General features: G+C 42.4%; 1 protein-coding gene across 1 annotated transcript in view; it reads right to left on the reverse strand.

The window, feature by feature from the left end:
• Nucleotides 1–12,074, reverse strand: part of lrrc4cb (leucine rich repeat containing 4C, genome duplicate b) — a 47,034-nt gene extending 34,960 nt beyond the window's left edge. Inside the window, exon 1 of the mRNA XM_030415166.1 lies at nucleotides 10,757–12,074. The gene's annotated coding sequence lies outside the window, so the exon portion shown is untranslated. The remainder of the gene's footprint in view (nucleotides 1–10,756) is intronic.
• Between the last annotated feature and the right edge of the window lie 219 nt (nucleotides 12,075–12,293).

Consider the following 12,293-nt stretch of genomic DNA (forward strand, 5'->3'; position numbering starts at 1 on the left):
TAGTTTTATGTGAAACCACTCTGTGACCACATCATCTAACCTAACCACCAGCACCAACGTGGCCATCACCTCGGCACAGAAAAAACTTTATAAGGGGTGAACATCATAATAAATCAGAATGGTTTCAGTTATGTGTTTTAGTGAGTGTTAAACAAGGCAACATCATTTACACGTGTTGGAAAGACTACACATCTTTGTTATTACAAACCTAGATGTTATTACTTATTACAAACCTTTATGAGAAACTGCGACTTTATAGTTACATTTTCTTTTAAATTGACAAACATCCTATGTGTGATTCATAGCACAATTCAAACTGGATCAAAAAATACTTTGTCTCTTCCCATTTGCCACCATACATGTTTTAGAAAAGGTCCCATGGGGTCCAATGGAAGGGGCATGACTTCGCCTGTCTTTTAATCAGGACTGAGACGAAAAAAAATGTAAAACATTTTAGAGGTGTTATTGATAACAACTAGCCACTAAATGTGGCCTTCCACCTGCCCCATTCCACTGCATTCATGTGACAACACAGCTGTTCAAATCATCTTCCCCAAGTGGTTGCCAGATTCTTGCACTAGCTGATGTTGCTAACACTATTTAATGTTAGGGCAGTGCAGTATTCTGGGCACACTAAGTAGAAATCAGCCAGAAGAACAACCAAGCATGCTGACGAAACACGGATACCACATGATACCAACGATATTGAACTACTGGCTTGTTATAATCAGGAACCACATTCTTACACAGAAATAAACAAAACCATCATTTTGAACTTGACAAACAGTATATGGGATATCAAATTGTGTTGAAACTGTCCTTTAAGAACTCCAGCTGCAGTGGGTACTTAGCTTAATAGATTTCAGAACAAGTGAAAGGCGCTTTGTGTTATTATTGAGAACACAGGGCGCAAGTAATAGCATCATAAGAGCTTTTTTCCCTCTTTTGAATTGAAGGAGTAAATGCTCTTGTGGCAAACAGTGTTCACCAGTAATGTATTAGCGCATGGCAACAAAAGAACAAGATGTTCTAACAGCGTAGTTGGACCCCAGAAAACACTGTGGTTGAAGAAAAGTGTTGTCACCAAAGGGGAAAAATGTAGCAGAGGAGACTCTAAGCCACACACTAAAGAGACAATCTTGTCAGCCTTACAAGATTCCCTCCTCGGTTTAGTAGTGTTTGACTTGGCGCCAGTAACTGGGGTTTCATCTTTGCCAATTAAGCCAACATAGTATATTCCAGCAACTAGAATCTGCGCTGTTGCCAAAGCATTAATGAACTAAATATCAATTTCATTCATGCGCTGATTTGGTGACTCCCTGCATTGTGTTATGAATCACTGTCTTTTCCTGGAGAGTTGCAACATGAAAGTTCTCGCATACATGGCTCTTAGCAATGTTAAGATATTCTCATCAAAGACATCTAAGCTAAATTAACTGGCAGGAGATAAAAATGTATATTAATATGTGGGGAATTAGATAAATAGGGGAAGTTAGAGAGAGGCAGACAGAGGGAGGAGGGGGGGCACTCAACATGAGAGAGATAGAGACTCATCATGACAGTCATCACTTCAGCTATTATCCCTAATTCTCGAAGGGAATATCTCAGTAAGGCGGAGTAAATTTGAGGCTGATAAGCAGACAATGAGATTTGCCCGGGCTTTGAGGCAAAGCCCTCCCAAGGGCTTGCTTTCACCTACACTAGGTTTGAACTTGATGCATCAAATGGCAGAATACTTGAATGGCTCTCTTTGGTGTAGGCTGGATTCTGCTGTGTAGTGGTATTTTGAAGTGACATATGCAGGTGCTGTACAATCTTGCTAGTGGGCGGCTTACAGCGTGAATTCATTGTGTTGCACGTATAAGCCGCCTGTGGTTTTCGGAGGGGCAAAGATTTGATTTTCTTTTGTTTTCCATCTGTGGGTGTCCAATCAGAGCTGCGAGTCAAACCACGACAAGTCGAAAGGGAGAGCTTCTCATGTGGACATTCTCCAGGAAATTCCTTGTGGTGTAAAGCTGTGGGCTGTGAGTGCAGATGGAGCAGTGACAAGTTTGGTTTCATAAGTAACAATGCAAAATAATACAAAGCTAGGGCTACGATTTCTAGCCAATGCTAGCGGCATGGCTCAAGGTATGCTAATGTCTGTTGGTCAGGCTGGCTGTTGGTCCTCCACTTTTGCCCAGACTGAATTCTCTCAATAACTATTGGATGGACTGCAATAAAATTTTGGACATTCATGGGTTATGTTTAGACTGCCAACCCAAATCTGTTTCTTTGGCATAGCCAGATTGTATCCAGATTAATTTACAAAGTCCGGACAGCAAAAACTAAATGAAATGCTATTTTTGCAAATCGGATCCAAACCACATTTGAAGGTGAATTTCAAAGCGTCTTTTGTCTTACTTGCAATGCGACATGCAATGCGACATGCAATGGCAACATCACATCTAAATGGATGAAGGCGGATCCACACAGTAGAGCAAAATCCAGGCTGCTACTTGACAGCTGGCTTGTTTGAAGAGCGAGACGACTGATCATGCCTCTGCATTGGAAAACCGCGTCACCAGCGTACAGAGTTACAGACACTGGGTCATTAGCATAGCAACCCGTGCAGATATGCTTGTGGCGTCTAGACTCAAAAATCAGATCTTATCATTTGCAAATAAGAATAACACAGTCTTTCAGATCCGATTTGAGAAACAAAATCTGATTTGCCTGCTGTCTGAACGTACCCTCAATCCCCAGAGGAGGATTCCTACTGACTTGGGTGATCCCTTGACTAGATTGATCCAAACATTAGTGATTCCCTAATTAGGAATAGCACTGCCAGGCCAACATTTTCAGTTAGGCGGGGAAGTACTTTTGCCAGATGGATTGGCACAAAACTTTGCATTGGCATTACTGGTTCCAAGATGATGACGACTTTGGTGACCATCAAAATGTTCCATTAGTGCCACAATGGGATTGACATTTGTGGTTTTGAGTGAAATGTCTTGACAACTATTTAATAGAGTGCTATTAAATATAGACATGCGCCCTTCAGTATCGGTTATAGTTACTGTGTTAAAGGTCCAATGAGTGTAGTGTTGGGTGGGGATTTAGGAGAATCTATCGGCAGAAATTAAATATTATATTCAAGGTCAATATATTTTTTAAGCATGTAATCAACTGAAACTGCGATTCATTGTATTCACATTACATAAGAATGAGCCTTTAATTTCACAAAGTCTGCTTTGTTGAAATGCCATGTTTATACAGTTCAGTGGTTGAAACAAGACATGGTGAGGAGAGGCTTAAATTAGGCGCATGAGGCGTAGTTAATCTACTACGTCATTTGTTTTTTAAAGAGGTCAAAAGGACAGCTTCTTGTGGATCTTACTTCTTGGACTTACTTCAGTCACAAGGAGAAATCAATTCATCCTCCTGCCATTGACCGATCTGCAATGTGTTTAGCTCAGTGGGTATGTTTTCATGTAGCGCAAAAATCTATCGACTAATGTAGATTATTAGCAACAACGTTCCCTACCCGCCTCAGCTGTACTTGGTGTTTAAAAATAAAATACATACTAAATGTACTAAAACCCTAAACTAAAATGTTGGCTTGTCTAATTTGGCAGCTTGGTCAGTTCCAACTATGACACTTTAACTACCCCTCAATTTTTTATCAATACTTAATATACAACGTAAGTTTAGACATTCAACATAAAGTGTGCTGACAGGCAACTTGCATATTATGACTTTTGGAATGGTATTAACATTGTGAAATGCCCATAGGGTTAGGTAAACAATCTAACATTGGCTCAAAATAACTAATGTAAGTTAGATAAGCTACATTACTTGTACAACCTACAAAAGTCATTCAGGTATGTATGTGACATTAGTTACATACTTTACATTGTTCAATTAAAAAAAATAAAAAACATTCTCAACCCTGGACTCCCGAGGGAAAGTCCTGCAAATGACCCAGCCGACTACCCTCTGCTTTGGATTGTCTCACCTTTTATACTATTGTGCCACAGGGGCACTTGAAGAGGTGACACTAAAGGGGCACCTATGGTGTCAAGGCTTCTGTATTTGACACACTGGCAGTGAGAGTTGGCTGCTTTATACCTTTACTCCACTGCTTCTCAGAGGCTGATATTGTACTTTTTATTTCACTTCATTTGTCAGGTAGCTTGGGTTATTAGTTACTTTTCAGACTTCAATTTTCAATAACTTCCTTTCTATTGAAAACCACATCCATCCAAACACGGAGATTTTGAATGTGATTTTCTGTGATAAACTAAAAGTACAGAGTTCTGCTCTGTGGGTTGTGCAAATTCTCATACTTGAGCTGAATAAACTATTTAAAAACCTTTATGGATTAGCTTGAAAATGGATTATCACAAAGCTGAAAGCAGGGCTGTGCTCATGAAGAGGTAACTTTTAGAGATATTTTGTTCTCACAGGCCAGCACCCCTACAAACATATGATTATCTTCTAGAGTATGATGCATTGCTGCAGATTGTACTACTCAACAGTATATAGATAAGTTAAAATTAGCACAACCATAAACATCTATAGCACTAAAATTGTAGTAAGGTTAGGTAAGTACAGTTTTGATTGCAGGACTTTTACTTGTGCCAGAGCATTTTCATAGTGTGGCATTAGTATTTTTACTTTACAGCCAGCCCAGTTAAAGGTTTAATACAGAGTTACAAATGATCCACAGAACTTTCACAGTTTCTTCCGTAGCATAAAGTACTCCTACACTGCCCATCCATATTCTCAGAACGTTCCAAACTTTTGCTAGCGTCATTTGTTTGGCATTTGACTGGTGTTGAACATACTGACCATACAGATGGACAGAGCGAAAACGGATGGTGCTACAGAAGTTTTGAAGTTTCAATCGATACTTGATACTTTTTCCCCTCTGACTTTGGTCTTTTCAAATTCATCATAACAGCCGTGATTTCAAGCTGCTGTCCTCCGTAGAGGAACAAGAGCCATCTTACGAGCTAACACTCGGAGACCGTTTGATATTCAAACAAGAGCAAGCTTGCAATTTCAATACGCTATAGGCGACTTGTTGCATAAGAACCACCGGGGAATCACTTTGTGGTCTGCATTCAAAATAAATATAAAATATCCCAGATCATATAAATAAAAGAGGCATGTGTTTAGTCATGAACCTTTGACTCTCACTGACTCTGTCAGTTCCTTGTTTGTCTCAGCGGGTATCTGGCCTCAGATGAGCCATTAATAGATACTTTACACTAATTAACATTTACTGTGAACATTGTATGTCATGCAGTTGGCAGCCTTAGGCTAATTGTGCATTCAAGTTGAGAATTGAAAACATTTTTTTTCTGAATCTGGATCAAATATTGAATCCCATTATAAAGTCTGAATCATTTTTAAAAGCATATTCAGTAGTAGAAGTTGGCATGGTAGTTTCTTGGTAGAATTCTCCTGAACAACTGAAGTAAATGGGGTCTTGTTTTAAGTAGTACTGGAACAACTGGAAAAGAAAGACGTTAAATGGCTCCATACAGCTCATTGAGCGTATTCCAAGTCTCTCAAGCGGCCCCGAGATCCCAATTTTATTTGACTTGAGGTTTCGACTTAAAGGGTTGTAAATAACATATTTTCAAATCAAGATTATATGAGAAGTACGAACTACGAGATTTCTGAATTTCAGTCTTCGCTAATGCTCAATGACCTGTATGGAGTCCGTTTTTGCATTTTTAAACAAGACCCCATCTAGTCAGTTGTTTAGGAAAAGGCTGCAACACTGTTTTGCTGTGACGCACCATAATTGTTTTGTGTAGTATGAAATTTCAACCACCTTTCCATCAGAAAGATGATAAGATGATAACTGATTATTTAGGTGAACTAACTCCCTCATATAAAACCTTGAGTTTAAAAAAAAGAAAAAAAGAAATAACTTCTACAAACCAACATCTGTAACTTTTTTTCATATATAACATCCCAGTAACACTAGATTTGATTATTTTCAGATCGGGAAGACATCTAAACATTTAAACTGGGACAGTTTTGTTGAGTTTAGATGTCACACAGATCCACTGTTTTGACTGCTTATCAGTGACTATATTTGAACTTGTGGTTAAGACCTGCTTTGCACTTAACTATAGCCATTGAAATACTTTTAAACATGAGCCATGCTGTATGTAGAGACAAATTCAGCCCCAAGCTCTGACCTGCATGACACTTGTATACCTGAAAATCAATACCAGACTTACTGGGCTATTTTCTCTTTTTGGCTTAATAAATAGCTGAGTGGATGATTCATTTTTAATCTTTAACGTTTCACATTTTTTTGAGCATAATTTCAACTGAGAAGACTGTTTAATCAAATTGGGATCAGATCCAAAACATAACCAGCTATTAAAACATAGCCCAGGAATAGTTCGCAAGATGCACAGTGTTCTGTTCTCTCCTACTAACTGTATCATCTGCTCTGATATGTATTGATTTTATTCATATTCCTACACTCTGATGGAAAAAAACTCCAGAAACGGTACAGTGAAAGCTGTGAAACTGCTTTATAAAAGCCCCAATTGCCTTTAGGACATTGTTTACTGTGATTATGCATTCTTCAGAGCAGTGGGCGGTACTCAGCTGTGCCTCACATCACAGCACAACCGCACCTATAATCACAGAAAATAATGTTGACTCGAGCATTACCACTAAACGGTATATATGTGTAGGTTGTTGAGAAATCTGTAGAGGAATGTATAAAGGGCATTATGGCATTTGCAGAAGTGGCTGCTTGCTGAAGAGGCAGGAACACGGCTACATGCTCTTTGGAAACACGGCGTCTATCAGAGGCTCTCGCTGGACTTGATGGCTGGGTCCTGCTGCAGGCCACTACAGACACACAGTGCACAGCACAGATGGTGAAATAAGGCACCAACGGCTGCAGTCAAAACACTGAATGTGTCATGATGACATTTGTGCCATAAGTTATGATTTTTTGCAGGCATCATTCCTGTCACTCCACATGAGACACACTTAGCGGTAATGGAACAGTAGTGGGTCCACAGGCACACACGCAGAAACAGACTCTTCATACATCACCACATTAATATTTGTTGATTTCGAAATGCAGACTTGTGAATGACACAGAGCAGGATTCGCTGAATAATCCCCTTTCTGGTGCACAAAGGCATAACTTAAGCTGCTACAGTGAATACTAAGTCTCGCCAGCCTGGCATGCGTTGGTCTCTTTCACACTCGAGCAGTTCGACGCGTTGAGATTGGCCCCCGTCTCTTGACTAGACACAAACACATGTTTTGAGGAGGTACCACTGGATAGATACAGAGTGCTATCTATCAAAATGGAGCCGGCTGGAAGTCAAGTCTAATCGCAAGCTGCATCCCACTCGCTTATTTATGTCACACGGACCCATGCTGTGCATATACATACAGTAAATGCACACAGTCCTTCTGTATAAAGCGAAGATACAAAGCACTGGCCTGGAGGGGCTGTGCGGTTTTTCACTTTATCCAGACAGAACCTCAGCCATAATTTATCTCCGGTCCCAACACCAATCCTCATATCACACAGAGGAGTATGCAGAAGGCCAAGACGACAATATAAATTGATGAAACAACAAAACAGTGCCCCCGTATAGTAAAGCATATCCCTCAAAAACACTGACTGGCCCCATTAATCGCCAAAGGCATAAGTGCAACGGAGAAGATAGTAATTTGAAAATGAATCAGCATTTTTTGCTGATGACAGGTTGAAGCCCAAGGCTTTCAAAAATAGGAATTAATCTAGCCCCAGTACATCGTTTCAGCAAAGAAAGATCTGTTACGATTTAACAAACACCATCATTATACAAAAGGCTTGTGAGAAGGTCATTTACTAAATAAAAGGGAGAAGCAAGAGTCAATGTGCAACATATTTGGATCCTCACATCTGCCAGATAATATTTGGTATTTTGCTTGATACATGATGTCCATATTTCTTTTGTCCATTAATTATTTACTGTCTCTTTTAAGTAACCCAGACTGGATTTTTTTGTCTTGAAAGTGTCACTCCGAAATCAAACTGAAGCTCGACTGAAGCAGCACAGAACTGTGTTCTTGTGGTTGACCCGTAACCCAGAAGAGTATTGAAGGAAATAAATTATAAATCCCAGCTTGACTGAGAGGGTAATTGTGATATCTGATAATCGGGGGGGGGGGGGAGAAATGCAGTTAATTCTGCACAGGTGCGTGACTGCTCTTTTAAAATGTTCAATATGTTGAACCTCCCTGGGAAGAACAGGCGCATATAGATTTCAGATGTGATGTTTGTGCATTATCTCCAGATGCACGAGAAAGCAAGCCCGGCAAAGTAAAGTCACTAGAAATGCATGTCAGAAGCGTAAGAACAAAAATTAGGTTGGAATAGCGTGGCATGCACTTATCATATGTGAACAACCTCTTTTACGCAGCAGGTTGTGCGGAAACAAAAGCAGCAGTTTACTGAGGAGTAAAAAAAAACTGGATGGTTATATGAGTCATCCTTCACCCTGTTCCAAACCAGTGGTTGGCTACACGTGTGTCATACATGAAAAGAACTCTATTCGCTCGAGTGCTTATTTCCCACAGTGAAGACTTCTGTCAGAGCTGTTCTGGTGAGCGGTCCTGGCATGGTTTACATCCAATCAGGCCCTTAGCAGGCAGGTAAATGCCAGAACCTACTACGGCTGGCAGGGCGATCACATTTCTGTCCTGGTGATGACCGAGGAATATTACAGAGGGGACAATAACCTGAGTTGTTTGATAAGCCTGGAAATCGTGTTTACCACACTGGCAGGGATGGCCACCGGTTCTCAGCCGAGCAGAGCACTCCACTTTACCCTAGGAACAATGCCTCTGACCGCCTTTAACATTCTAGTGATGGAACTACTTGTGGAAAAATTGTCACATTGCTCCAGTAACGCTTGAGGTTTTTTTTTTTTTTTTTTTTTTTTTGCAGAATCTGAAAGCTCTGTGTAGCAGCTCAGGTGGCTCATTGTGACCCAATGCCCTATTGAGACACTTATGGGTGTGTGGCCTTAATTTTTAGCAGTTACCAGCCAGGTTATTACAGTGCACTGAAAAAGTCCAGACCAGGAAGTGAATGTAATGCCAATTTTTGAATGCATCTTTACATAAAACTATAAAAGAACAGCTTAAGACGAATTGTGATGGAGCAGTAGTTTTAGTTTCAACACAGAGGGTGTACCATGCAGTCAAACTATCCTCTATCCTCTTGATTTAAGATGTTTCACACCTCGAATGACTACTTTTCTCACAGGTTTCTGACATTCCAAAGAAACTCATTGATGCTGACGAATAACAGGCACTAACCATCCAACTGGAAACAGAAACCCTCTGCTGAAATGTCTCTGCAGCATTTACAAATCCACACATTCGACTCATGTCATCTTCAAACTCCCAGCCCAATCAAGCACTCTGTAGGTGAAATATTACAGGCCGCACTTACATATCCAGGCAAATATTGTGGCAACCAAGCCCCGGACGACAGACTTGATCTTAAACGCTCCGACTGTGTCCTTCATTTTACGGGCTGGTTGTAAAAACGCCAGACGCGAGTACAAAAGCGCACACTTGAGGACGAACCGGTTGAGCTTTAAGTGGAATGCTTTCTGGCTGCAGCAGTAGCAGCAGCAGCACCACCAGCAATTTCAGATGTGATGCCTACTCCAAAAAAAAAAAAAAAAAAAAAATGCAGCTCCCCCTACCCATATCCAGCCAACACACAAGTATTTTCAGCATCGGGGCATTTTCAGCACCTCCCACTGATGGACAGCTCCTATTCACATTCTTTATGCCAAGCAACAACTCTTGAGACTTGACAGTTTAACATTTATCGTATTTATTTATCTATTTAAACGCACCGTGCATGTTATCTGGGTAACCTGCTCGCCCCGTGGTAGGGGAGGAATGACAACCTCATGTCTGTGTTTCACCCACGGGTGGCTTTGCTGGGTTCTTTTTTTTTTTTTTTTACTGGGTCAACGCACAGCAGAAGCATCATAGACAGAGAGAGGGAGAGAATGAGAGAGGGGAAGACAGAGAGGGAGAGAGAGGGAGAAACGTGTGCGAGGTGTGTGCATGAGCGAATGCTGTAAAATAAAGCTTGACCCGAGGCTTTTTTTTTTCCGCTTTCCGCCACATCCCCGGGCTCGAAGCGCCCTTCCTGTGGGCCAGCCTGCCCACCTGGCCAATCCGGCGCTCTTTTTGCTGCAAACGTGTATGCTGAGAATACCTGAACTGAATTTGAATTACCATATGACGTAGGCCTTTTTCTAGCAGTAATGTCCTGCTGGCAACAGGGACTACCACAGACCATACAGTCTCTACCCGAGCGCTCAAACACACAATTTGTTGCACCAGCTGCCCCCCCCCCCCCCCAACAAACCTCCACACACACACGCACACACACACACACACACCCTCTAACCCCCGTCTATCTTTATCTCTATCTATATCACACACACACACACACACACTCACAGTCAGTAACACGCACAGTCGCTCACACACACACACACACACCAAAGAGGTTGCGACAGCTGCCTATAGAAATGGAAAAGGGACGTGTCAGAAAATAGAAAAAGTATGCCTCTTTACGCGAAAGTCGGCGAGCCAAGCACAAAATCGCGCGATGAATAATCGCCTCTACGCGGGGGGACGCACAGCGGCAAATCACGCCGAATCGTCTCAGTGGGACTGAAATCAATGAAATACTTACGCATTTTCTCGAATAAATGAATCCGGGGCTGACAGCCGTGGAGGTAAAACCAGCAGGGCCCCGGTCCCCGTTTTCAAGATTTGCAGCACGACCGAAGCACAAATCTCCATGTGAAAGGGATCGGAGGGTGCTGCAGTCCGCGTCTCTCTCGATCACAAGTCAAGATGCTCGCCTGCGAAAAATGCCAAACATTCAGAAAGAGTTACGCGGATCTGCGGTGCGGCCACCATTCCCTCGGATGCGACGAGCGCCGATGAAAAACCCTCAGAGGACCGGCGGCAAACCCCCCCTGGACTTGGAGATATTCCTCTGGACTGAGGAGGAGGAAATCCTGCAGAGTTTTTGACGAGGGGGGGGGGGGGGGGGATCAAGTCTGTATAGGCCCCTTCTTCTCACCCGAAAGCAGTCTCAGTCCAGATTGACTCCCACCGGTGGTTTCCTCTTGAAAAAAATCCGAGAAGGACTTTAAAAAAAAAAAAAGGAAGGAAGAGGAAAGCAAAAAACCCAAACCAAAGTCACAGATTCTTTTTTTTAAAAAAATGTAAAAAATTCTTAGTCTCATTCAGCAGTCAGATCTTTTTCTCCAATCACATTAACAAAAAAGCCAAAAAAAAAAAAAACCCACAACGCTCAGCTGACACACATGACAATTAACAATTCACCTATTTAAAGCATGGTTGATAAGGTCAGCCCGGAAAGGGGTGCAGAAGCGTCCGACAAAACAAACAACTAAAAAAAAAAGAAAAAACCTGAGAACGCCTATTGGATAAAATTAAGGATATCCGTCCCACTGCAACCACCACACGCGTCGCATCAGGACAAATGGTTTGCCATAGGCTGCCCTAGAAATCGCAGAGCGTTTGGCTTACAGTATTCTCTGTCAGGTAGAGCGGCGACAATCCACGGGATGCTGTTTCTTCCCCCCCACCCCCCACCCCCCAAAAAAAGCAATCCGACGTATTGATCAGGCCAACATAAGCGCAGCTATTAGTAATAATTCCGCCTGTCGGGGAGCGTGTGTCCGATCCGGGTGGTGTGGCAGCAGCAGCATCATGCGTGTGTTGCAAATAAAGCGTTTTCTGTTTTGTTTTTTTCCCTTTGTGTGTGTGTGTGTGTGTGTGTGTGTGTGCCACCGGCTCCTAATGGTTCCCCCGCTCGCTGCAGTCCATGACTTGAATAGCGAGCACGCTGAAATCACGGTCTCCAGGCACAGATCCGCCGCGCGCGTGTATGCGAGTCACGTGTGTGTGTGTGTAGGCGTGAGCGTGCTCCTGTATCGCCCAGGGACCACTTTAACTTTGACCACTTTGCCTGTGCGCGTCCGTCTGCCCATTTAAATCACCCAGCGGTCGTTAATAATCAGGGATCAATGGCATTAACGCATGAAGCCCAGATCTGGTGTCTCTGAGCCCCTGTTTGTGTGTGCGCGCGTATGATTCAATTGTTGATGAGGTATGGTTGCCACCTACAGGCGTTAGTCTCTATCCAGTCACCCCCCCCCCCCCCCCCCCCCCCCCCCCAAAAAAAAAAAAGCAGA

Source organism: Sparus aurata, chromosome 4 (assembly GCF_900880675.1).
Source record: "Sparus aurata chromosome 4, fSpaAur1.1, whole genome shotgun sequence".
Classification (NCBI taxonomy): domain Eukaryota; kingdom Metazoa; phylum Chordata; class Actinopteri; order Spariformes; family Sparidae; genus Sparus; species Sparus aurata.